This window comes from Notolepis coatsorum (genome assembly GCF_963971535.1).
Source record: "Notolepis coatsorum genome assembly, chromosome: 18".
Lineage (NCBI taxonomy): Eukaryota > Metazoa > Chordata > Actinopteri > Aulopiformes > Paralepididae > Notolepis > Notolepis coatsorum.
In genome coordinates this window covers 45,128,208-45,140,345 of record NC_140182.1, presented here as the reverse complement: position 1 = coordinate 45,140,345, position 12,138 = coordinate 45,128,208, and the positions used below count along the sequence as shown (strand labels likewise).

Here is a 12,138-nt window from a genome sequence, read left to right as displayed (position 1 = left end):
CTCAGTGGCTCTGCAGATATACCCTATTCAGTCTGTAAACTAGTGGCAGATAGAACGTTCATGTTGTGGTTTTTGATGCAAAATAAATATTCAACATTCTCTTTTGAAACTCCGCCTCAGACTCTTATCCTTTGGCACTTGCTGTACTTTGCTTGCAGGTCTGCAGCCATTATTGCTGGATTATGTGAATAGCACCAACTTTAGACACGGTAACGTTATCAAGCTAAGCTAACTGACCTAGCTCGCCTTCCCGCATCGACATTAAGATAACGTTAGTAATAGTCAGCTAACGCTAGTCCGTAGCTACTTAACTTAAATACAATTCACCGTGGGTGCATTATTGTTGATAGACGGTCACGCACAGTGTTAGGTCCTGGAGAAAGGACAGGCGATCATCTGATTTGATGTAACGTTAAAAGCGGATGTTGTTCCAACTAGCTATCTTTCCAGCTAATGCTATCATAACACCAGCCAAACACATCCCGATTCCCGTCCGAGCTCCCCGTCACACCGCACTGTCGGGGACAATGGAATTTAAGAAAGTGTATCTGCTGTTAAAATGACACAGCATCACACTTTAAAACATGTTCATTTTATAATCCTCACTCTCCGCAGGACTCGGCAGGAGATAAATTACATCATGGGATCGGAGGCTAGAATTTACGTGTACTCGCCGATACCGATACTAGCATTTTAGGCAGTATCGGCGGCATTTCCGATACTAGTATCGGTATCGGAACAACTCTAGAAAAAAGCGCCCCCTATCGTCTCCCAGATGGTAAATCACCCTTTTGGAATAGACTCAATGAAAGTGAATGGGAGAACGGATTTCTGGCTCCACATTTTACTTCTCACTGATGCAGCCGGGGTCTACCAGAGTTCATTCTGGAGCCTCTGAGCCACGGCGAATATGGGTTATACTGTACACACGATGGATCAATACAATTATCGATTTTTTCGAATGGCGATCGGAAATTGGAATAAACCATTTGGATACCATCTGACCTCAGGTAAGGAATCTATGTTATCAGTGTTAGCAGGGACCGAAACTAAAGCCCGCCGCCCGCCAGGGGCGGGCTGTTTTTACCTTTGGCGCATGACACTTAAGAGGGCTGCCCGCCGTGTGGCGTGTAGACGTGTAGTTCATAACTTCATAACGATACTCTTGTGCGAGTACAGATTATAGCCGCTCGTCTTTTTTTTCTCCGCCGCGAGATCGTTAAAAAACTACAAGTCCCACATCGCACTCAAGTCAACGGTCCAATCACAGTAGAGTGACGTAACTGGTTTCATGAGAAAAAAAGCAAATGACCAATCGGAAGCTATCATTTGGCTTGTTTACTTCCATCTGCTCTAGTCTATATCGGACCTCCAAGAGCTAACGTTACTGTTTAAACAATGACCCAGTCAACTATTCACTTTTAGTTTAATACATGACGAGGCATTGTCTAACGGTATCTAGCTGGCTAGCTACTGATAGCTGCTGATATCAACAAATGCTCCAGCAATAGTCTACTCGAGTGCATAATACCTCCGGTCCCTCGTTAGCTAGCTTAGCTAGCTCACGTTGATCCATCTGTCCCAGTAAACTAAATTGTCTTAACGTTATCTACCGGGCTAGCAGTAGCTACAGATAGCTCCTGATATCAATGTCTTATAACATTGATTGAATGCGTATTCTAGCTGAGGGCATGTTGAATGTGATTTGACAAAAGAACGGTAACGTTATAAATAGGTCCAGCTGCATCGCCGGAGAATCCTTGCATGCTGAATGTAGGGTCTAGCTGAATATAGGGTCTAGCTGCAGGGCCGGAGAATCCTTGCTGGAGCTGGAGGCTACTCAAGTATACACACAGACAGTGGAGCTGTTTGCAGATAGCAAGCATTTTGACTTATTGCGTGGTGGCGATGTCTCGCAGATAATACAACTACAAGTATGATTATATAATATATATTTTATTTAAAAAAAAATTTATATAAAATATATATATATATTTTTTTAATCAAAAAAAATTTGGCAGGTAAGAAATATGCTTGGCGGGTAGACTCTTCCCATCTACCCGCCACTGGCCGGTGAGTCAAAAAGTTAATTTCGCTCCCTGAGTGTTAGGATAATCAGACTCGTTTTCACGGATATATAAGCGTTTATGTGATATGTGATATGGCTGTTTTGACTGTAAAAGCCATGAGGAAATAAGAGCAGCGATTATCAGCGCGCGGCACAAGCATGCGTGCGCACACATACTATCGATCATCTAGCGTTTATTTGAAAACAATTCATAAATAGGCCGACAAATGACAACGTTCTGGAATATTCCAGTAAAAGGCGATTATCATAGGCATGGGTTTTTTTTTCCGCAAAAACGGGTGATTTTCAAAATGCTATCAAACGGAAATGAAGCGATAAAAAAACAATCTGCCTTGACAATGTTGACTGGAAAATGATTCTTTGATAAGCGACGGGCAGATTAGACACATAGCCATAATTTAAAACAGAGATTAGGCGATATTAACGTTAAAATTGGAGTGGATGGTGGCATGCAAGGGGGTAAAAAGGAAAACACGGCATGGCAGTGAAAGTGTTAATAATTTAAAAAATATATATAAAAAAATACATTTCAAAAGAAATAATAAAAAAATTTAAGTGCGGTACCACCGCATCCCACGGTGATGAGCCACACACAAAACCCTGCGGTGAGAAAATGTCATACCGCGACAGCCCTACTGAAACTGTTCACAATGTGGTCTGTGGAAAATCTTGAGTGACTGTCATGGATGATTTTTTTACAGAGAGTAAACGTTTTTCAAATGTCGTTTTTTGGGCCCTTTTAGCATCACAAACCCAATACCATTCAGCTACACTGTATTTGGAGTGATGATGACAGACATCTCCAAAACACGGCAAATCACACCAACATCTGAATGGATAGGAAGAGGAAAGTAAGAGGGAAATGCTGTTTTTTTTTTTTATGAACTAATGCCAATAACTGACAAATGTATTTTTTTGGGTCCTGAATCCTGCCCACTATGTTATCCAGACAGACCTCGTCCCTTTCACAATCCCTATCAAGCTGTATCTTCATCTTAGCACACAGCACAAAGGCTAAATCAAACCAATTTGCACTTTCATGTAATTAACATTTAGGCTTATGTATCTGGCCTTACCCTATTTTGAGGGACTATACTATAAATATTAGGCCTGGCTATATTTAGCCATATCAAATTGAAGAATTCATTGATCGTGCATGAACATTTTAATGTATTTGAACATTTACCAACAGCACTCTTAATTACTACATCTTAAAGCAGTTATAAAGAGCCTGACTGAATGCCCTGCAGCAGGGTTCTTCTTACCAGTGGTATTTCCATACCTAGCTTTATTCTATCCATACCTGAGCCCACCACAAATGCATTTCCCAAACAGATGCCATAAAATGCGATCTCATGTTGGTGGTATTTTCTACCCACCGTGGTACCACCACAAAATAACATTAGACTAACTGAAGTACCAGTGGGCAAAATACTGTCCAGGATTTACTAATAAGTTGTTGATATTAAATTATACTCCTGCTGAAGTCATCTACTGTGTAGTGTCTAGTGTGATAGAAAATGTTCACAAAATGGTACTACACATGAATTCACAGGGGGGGAGGGGGGTGCAGCTCGGCTGACATGGTTCAGGGAGAACCCTGCCCTTGACGTAAACCTGGTTAGCAATGAGGGAGTTCTATTTATAAAACAGGCACTTTTGATAGGCCAAACTCAAGTAATCCTTCCGACCTGCACACTCACTAAGATCAGACAGCGTGCTGGCCGGGGTCAATAAATGGAACCCGGGCAGGTTAGTCGGTCAGACCAAGACAGCCTGCAGCACCTTTAGTCAAATGGCGGTTTCTTAATGTAGGCCCAAACATGTAGGCGCACTACGGTAACTACAGTAGATCAGGGTTTCATAATCTATGGGTCAGGAGGAGCCTAAACGTTACGGGGCCCCATTTCTGGACACAAAACCCCTGTTCAGCTGTTTTACTGAATGTTGTGCCCTTGAAAAATTATCAAATGATGATTACAGTTCTCAGCTGCGTCATCTTTTATTCCAACGTCCTCGTCTCACACAACACCACGCGAGTGTAGCTCCCTGGAGTAAGATTAGGCCCGTTTTATTCAAATTGGGACCCCATCTGGAAAATGACTGGAGATCTCCTGAAGGAGGCAGCAGCCATGCCTGAGACTAGGGCTGGGCGATATGGCCTAAATATGATATCACGATATTTTCTGACCTTTCGGCGATACACGATCACGATGTTTTTCTTTTTTACCCCAAACAATTCATTATGAGGCTTACCAAGACAGTATTTGAGTTTGCAAGCTAACATTAAAGACAAAATAAAATACCCATGCATTTAGCATTTTTATATTATATATTAGATTTAGATTATTAGATTATATATTGCATATGAGATATTATATGATTTAGATATGAAATATGATGAATTGAAAATGGGGGACCCTGATGTAAACAAGACTAAAGTCTTTCTCTGGTCTGCATCCCCTTAACAATTGTATGTATTGAGCTGTACTGTACCCATTCTGCAATGTTAATAAAGTTTTAAATCAATCAATCAATAGCATTTTAGCATTTTTATGAAACTACTGTATATTTGCCGACCGACCCTGCCGATTTAGGTGCGACCCAATATATTTTATGAGTTTTTAAAAAAAATTATAAAAAAAAAAAAAATAAAATCCGATTTTTTTCTTTTTTTTTTTTTTAATAAAGTTTCATAGAAATCTTAGTCAAACATTTAGTATTATGGATATTAAACATGCTGGCAGAGTACATGCATCCATGTTGTTGTGAACATTTTAATTAAATAAAGAAATTCCCTATCCATAGTCGCCGTGGGAAATAAAATAAAAAAATAAAATAAAATAAATTCCCTACCTACCCATGGCCAAACTGACAACCAACCTGAAACCAACTATTAATTTTGTTAGGCCTTATGTAAAAAAGCCGAAAGTCTTTTTCTGGTCTTCATCCTCCTGTACTGTATTGTACCCATTCTGCAACCTTTTAATACAGTTTTTATTCATTCATTCTGACGGAAACATAATCATTTTGATTGACAGTCGAGTCTGCCAATGACGTCACACCGCTTGCACCCGCCCTGCTGTTCTTAGCACCAATCGGCAAGCGCTATTAGTTTTGACTTCCTGAATGTCCTGTGTGCTGAACAACAACAAAGCTATTAACGTTAGCTCCCCGCGGCCGTCGAGTAGGAGACCAGTGCTCCACAGGATGACTAAATGAGGCATAATGATTTTACTACAACGAATGTTATAATAAAAGCCTTTCCATACATCTGTCTGATTGAAAACTTTATTAAAAGACCGCGGAATGGGCATATCTCAGCACGGGCTGAGATATGAACGAGTAACGTGTGGACAGATTGACGCGACACAATCCTCTTGGGCAAAACATCACGATATCCACGATACGTTGAAAAAGTGTATTATTTGTTAATGAACTGTACCCGATATTTATATAATATCATCATATCGCCCAGCCCTACCTGAGACCCTGTAGGACTGAAACATATCCTTTGGCAAAGGGGAGGTCGTGGGTCCATTTATTTGACTGGTACTGGGTGGGGATAGGAACAATACTTTGTAGGAAACCTGCACTCCAAAATAATAGAAGTATCCTAGTTTAAATTAAACTCAGCTACCTACCGGTATGACTATATTTTCAATCTCTTTCACCCTCAGCAAAGACACCTGGGTTCAAAATCTCTTCTTGCTAACCAACAAGCCAAACAAACAATGAAGTGTTATCAGAAGTCAGTAGTCAGCTGTATTCATAACAAACTGTTCTCATCAGAACTAGGGCTGGGCGATATGGACTAAATATGATATCACGATATTTTCGGGCCTTTCGGCGATACACGATACACTGTTTTTCCTTTTTTCCCCAAACAATTCATTATGAGGCTTACCAAGACAGTATTTGAGTTTGCAAGCAAACATTAAAGACAAAAGACTCATGCATTTAGCATTTTTATATTATATTATAGATTTAGATTATTGGATTCTTAGATTATATATTTAGCATTTTAGCCTTTCGTTTTTTTAGATTATATATTAGATTAGATTTGAACGGCTTAAGGCTATATCTGTACTTGATGTTTGTTTGTTGTGTTGCATACTTGAAATAAACTTCAATCAAATCAAATCCCCCCTCTTAAAAACAAAAACCTGTGTTTAACCTAGCCATCTATAAAACATCATGCTAAAACTGTGAAACAAATGTCCTACTCCCCTAAAGAAAGAAATACATAGCAAACATGACTCAGTTATCCAATAGTGCTGCTGCTTTTTATTTTGTTAAAATCTTTTAGTTAATAAGACTAAAAGACTACAATATATATGACTACAAGGGCCAGAAGCCGACTTCATGACGGCTTCCTGTCCTCGCATTCCATTTCCGGTTTACGTTACATTTTCAACAACAGATTGCTGCTAATTAAACACTTCATGGAAACGGAGTAACGTTAACGTTATGTCAAGTTCATACGTGTGAATGAATGAATGAATGAAAACTTTATTTAACAGATTGCAGAATGGGTACAATACAGTACGGCTCAATACATACAATTGTTAAGGGGATGCAGACCTGAGAAAGACGTTTGTCTTGTTTCCATCAGGGTCCCCCATTTTCAATTCATATAGACATTTATGACATACATAACATACATGACATTTATGGCATAGGGACATATAGGTATTTAGTACTGATACATTTGTGACATAGGCGGTATTCAAATATACAGTACTGTTACCCCTAGATCCTGACAGAGTATATACATATGATGGGGAGGGGACTGTACATTAGGAGGGGGTGGGTGGGTGGGAGGGGAATATACATACGGCGGGGAGGGAATATATACATGCGGTGGGGAGGAGACTGTCTATTAGGAGGTGGTGGGGGTTTTGGGCATTTACGGTGGCCAGTTTCGAATTGCAGCCTCCCGTAGGTGCTCTTTAAGGGCGGTTTTGAATGTGGGCAGGGATTCACATTCCTTTACAGCTTTGGGTAGGGCGTTCCACATTGTTGTGGCATAATTGCGAAACGTGTTTAGTCCCTTGTTTGAGCCGAATCTGGGTTTAACATGATTTGTTGAGCTTCCTCTGGTGTAGTGGTTGTGGTATTCACTGACCTTTGGGAAGTATTTTGACATGTACATGGGCACCCCGGTCGTATAGTGTATCTTGTAGACCAGGCCCATTGCAAGTTGCTGTACTCTGTCGTCTACTCTAAGCCATCCTAGGTTGGCAAAGTGGGCAGGGGTGAGGTGGGTTCTGGGGTTCAGGTCAAGTAGTAGTCTGACCAGTTTGTTTTGTGATGTTTGTAATTTTGTTTTAAGCGCCTTTGAGGTGCTTTGGTACCATGAGGTGCACGCATAGTCATAGTACCCTTGAATGAGTGCTCCTGCCAGAGTCCTCAGGGTATTCTTGTTTACCAGAGAGGAGATCCGGTACAAGAATCTAGTTCGTTGGTTGACTTTTTTTATTACATTGGATGCCATTTTGTCACAGGAAAGATTTGCCTCTAGGATGGAACCCAGGTAGGTAATTTCGTCTTTCCTTGTGACAATATTGTCACCCACTGTAACTGAGAAGCCGTCGGTCTTGCTGAGTTTGTTATTTGAACCGAAGAGAATGGACTCTGTTTTGCCCATGTGTAATGATAGTTTGTTATCAGCGAGCCATATGCAGATTTTGCCTAGTTCCGTGCTGAGGGTTTTTTCAACCTGCAATTTGTTCTTGTCAGAGACCAGCAGGGCTGAGTCGTCCGCAAACAGGAACAAGTTGCAGTCACAGGCTGACGACATGTCATTTGCATAAATTAGGAAGAGTAGCGGTCCTAGTATGCTTCCTTGTGGAACACCACAGCTCACTGTGAGGGGGGGGGATAGAGTACCGTTTACCTCTACCATCTGTTCTCTCCCCTCCAGGTAGGATTGCATCCAGCTCACTGATAGGCTATCAAAACCAATTGCTTTTAGCTTGTCCATTAGAATGGAGTGATTGACAGTGTCGAAGGCCTTTTGTAGGTCCAGCATGACCATGCCGCAGTATTTGCCAGCGTCCACCTCTTGTTTGATGTGGTCGTTCAAATAGAGGAGGCATGTGTCAGTGGAGTGGGACGTTCTGAAGCCAGATTGGAATTCGTAGATTAGGTTTTTTTCCGCCAGGTACTTTTCGACCTGTTCGTAGACTATTTTCTCCATGACTTTCGAGATGGAGGTAAGAATAGAAACAGGGCGGTAGTTGCCTGGGTCTAATTTGCTGCCCTTTTTGTGTAGAGGGGTCACTCTCGCAATTTTGAAGTCCTTGGGGACGTGCCCCTGTTTTATAGAGAGGTTTATTATGTGTGTGATGACTGGGGTGATGGCGGCTGCTGCGTCTCTGAGGAATTTGGAGGGGATGTTGTCATGGCCAGTGGCCTTGTTAGGTTGGAGGGCGCTCAATTTTTTGAGTACCTCATCGGTTGTTACCATTTCAAGTTTGAAGTCGTCTTTGTGGACCCCTAGGTTTTTGTAGTATGCTACTATGTGTTCTACCCCATAATGCCCTGAGTGGGAGGGTAGTTTGTTTACCAGTGTTGTGGCTATGTTTGTGAAGAAGATGTTTAAGTAATTGGCTACATCCAGCTTGTCTGCGATGAGCGTGTTGTCCGTCTTTATGTTTATGTTTGAGAATCTGGTTTTAAGTTTTTTACTGCAGCCTAGTTGATTATTGAGTAATTTCCAAAGTTTGCGGGGTTTGTTTTTGTTTTCCTCAGTTTTGTCGTTGATGAAATTTCTTTTTGCGGTTCTGATCATGGTGTTTACGTCATTTCTTAGTCTGTTTCTTTGGATTTTTAGTTCAACCACGTGGGCTTGGAGTTCACTGTTTGAGCTTTTGGAAAGCTTTGTCTGACTTTTATGAAGTTCAGAGCATTTTTTGTCTCTGGTTTTCATAGCGGCATAGTGTAGTGTGGTATGAACTCGACATAACGTTAACATTACTCCGTGTCCACTGTTGCTGCCACTGTTGCGTCGCAGATGGATGGTACACTCTGTTAGCTCCGTAGCTAATCCGCTCATAGACTAATTTACCGATAGCAGTACCGTTAACGTCGGAGCTTACTCCTGGGTTTCAGGGGGCATCCCTAGCACCGAGCCACCGCCTCTCTGTCTCTGGCTAGGTGTGTGCGCTTGCGTGCGTGTATGTGCGTGTAGATGACGTAATTTGGGCAAGTGTGTGTGTGACTGACTTTTTTTTTCTGCGAGAGGGAGAGGCGAGAGGGAGAGGAAAGCATTTAGCACTGCGCTTGTAAGTCTCATCTCAGCCGCGGCGGCCTCTAACGCGAGGGCAAAACATCACGATATCCACGATACGTTTAAAAAGTGTATCGTTAATGAACTGTACCCGATATTTATATAATATCGTCATATCGCCCAGCCCTAATCAGAACTGCCTTCGTGGCAAATCGGAGCAAATCGATACAGAGTGCTAATATGATATGATACAGGGGCCTACATTTACCCCTAAACAATAAATTACAGCACATTAGCCCAATGCTAATTTTTTTTTGTGACCTGCAACAGGGCAGTTTTAAAACCAGAGACAGTGGACAGACTTGTCTTTCTTGCCTGAAACTTAAAGTAATGGCTTTGCTTGTCCAAATGACAATACTGACCAAATTGAGATTTATTTTTCTCTTGTCCATTTATTTTGTTTGCTTTCTAATTTAAAATACAGTTTGAAACAGTCTGTACACAGTAGGCTATGTGTGCTAGCAGAACTAGACTCCAGTCACGAGTCACGGTGCACATGTGCGGTGGTTTGTCCACCAAAAAAGCGCCAAAAGATCGAAAATAAACTAGCAGAGCCAGAACTGTTCAACTCCCCTGGAGCCACAGCCAGCAGAGAAGCCGGTTTACTTTCGCTTTTAAACCAGCTGCAGCCTGATAACTGGAGTGTGAGGGGATGTAACACTAAAGATGGCGGCAACGACAAAGAATTGCTGCAAAATAAACATACATCTGTTGTTTAAAAAATAAAAAAATAAATTTACTTATAACAATTTCGATAATTATCGATATCGAGAAATATGATAACATTATCATATCGTTATCGCGATATGATTTTTTGCCATATCGCCCAGCCCACATGCCTGTCATAATCAGAAAATGTTATAGAGGCTACTGGTCAATGGCCAGGACGTGTGTGTGGGGGGGGAGTGATACTTGGGAGTGGGAGGAGATCATGTTTTAAAACACATTGCTCTTCAAATCCATGTATGACATCCATGTATGACATTGCTTCAGATAATCAGAATAACAAACACAAATGTGCCTAAAGTGGAGACAGGTTGAATAACAGCCAAAGATCATTCAAAATAACAAAAAAAAATTATGTAAAACAATATTATTATAAGTCTGTAATGCCACACTGCCTGCAACACACTTGATGATAAACAAACGAACATGTCACTTGTGATATCATCAGCACTGCTACACACAATACCTCTTTGACAACAAGGTAGATCCCACGACCCAGAAGAACATGTTTAAATGCATTTGTATTTTTTAGGTAGTGTGGGTGTGGTTACGGTTAGGGATAGGTTTATAAAATCATGACGACCTGCGGCTTTGCCGAAATAAACTCACGACCCCCATCATCTAGCATCAACCGTTTGACAACAAACGTTATACTGAGAGCTTTGCAGAAACTGAAAGAGTGCCACTCCGCACGTTGTTGTTGTTGTGGACCACAACAACAACTTGTGGTCCATCCTAACTCCCCAGCCAGCAGCATCCCCGCCACTGCGCGGTCGCGCGGGATGACATGACATGATGCACTCCAGCTAAGACATCACGGAGGCGTCTCTATTGTTGATTTGTACGCGAAATAACAGTGTGTGGCGTGGAGGTTGAACCCGTGTGACAGACAGGCCTGTGTTTACCTACGTAGCTCTGGCTCAATAGCACTGGTTTGGTTAGCATTGTTGTTTAGGTTGTGAAACAAGCCCAACGTCACCGTGACACCCCGTCTGACTCGCGCACGATACTATATAAAATATGTGTTATTAGCTCGCCTGGCCCACAGCAGTTTTTCCTTTTACAGTTTTTCGCCCATGATAACATGAATAGCGCAGTTGGCTATAGCTATAGCATAGCTTGCTAGCCAAATGGAAGGCAAGCTGTCAAGAAAATGGACTTGGCGAACTAACGTGCCTCCTGCTGCTGCTGCTCTGGAAAACCACACTGACATGACCACACAGCACACAGCAGGGGAAACATCGACGCTAAACACCACCGATAAAAGCCAATAAATACGCACTCGTCATCGCCGGTAAGACATGTCGTCGTCGGTTACTTACATTCGATCCCGTTGGGTAGGTCGTATCCATTGAAATTCGCCGGGTAATGTAAAATCAACCTAAGAACTGTGACATAAACGCTTTTCAATCGGTGACCCAGTTTCTCTTCCCCGTCATGCCTGTCGGACCACTAACCTAGTTTCTCGGCCAATGGGGGTTGTGGGAGCAACGTGGGTACGTCGCTGGCCAATTAGAAAACAGTTCGGGTCTGGAAATTATGAAGGACGCGCCCGTCGTCCAATAAGAGGCAGGCTGGATCGGAATGCAGTGTGTGCGCGTGTTTGTGTCGATGTTGTTGTTGTGTTGTGTGCGTGTGTGTGTGTGTGTGTGTGTGTGTGTGTGTGTGTGTAATGATCGACTACTAATCCACTGAATTTTTTCTCGTGCATATTAGGCACTTATTATTATTTTTTGTAATATATATAAACCGGGTCTGTATAATTTTCAAAATCATTGCAAGGTTTCTATTGATTGATTGATTGATTGATTGAAAACTTTATTAACAGATTGCAGAATGGGTACAATACAGTACGGCTAAATACACACAATTGTTAAGGGACTGCAGACCGAGAAAGACTTTCGTGTTGTTTACATCAGGGACCCCCATTTTCAATTCATCATAACATTTATGACATACACGACATACAGATAAACAGTACTGTTTAAGAGACAGAGTTTCTAAAAGAGAGTATACATACGTCATATAC

The 12,138-nt window shown here is 41.7% G+C and overlaps 1 protein-coding gene across 1 annotated transcript in view; it reads right to left on the bottom strand.

The window, feature by feature from the left end:
• The window catches only part of bmal1a (basic helix-loop-helix ARNT like 1a), a 100,541-nt gene extending 89,018 nt beyond the window's left edge, over window positions 1–11,523 (bottom strand). Inside the window, exon 1 of the mRNA XM_084334402.1 lies at window positions 11,432–11,523. The gene's annotated coding sequence lies outside the window, so the exon portion shown is untranslated. The remainder of the gene's footprint in view (window positions 1–11,431) is intronic.
• Window positions 11,524–12,138: the final 615 nt, after the last annotated feature.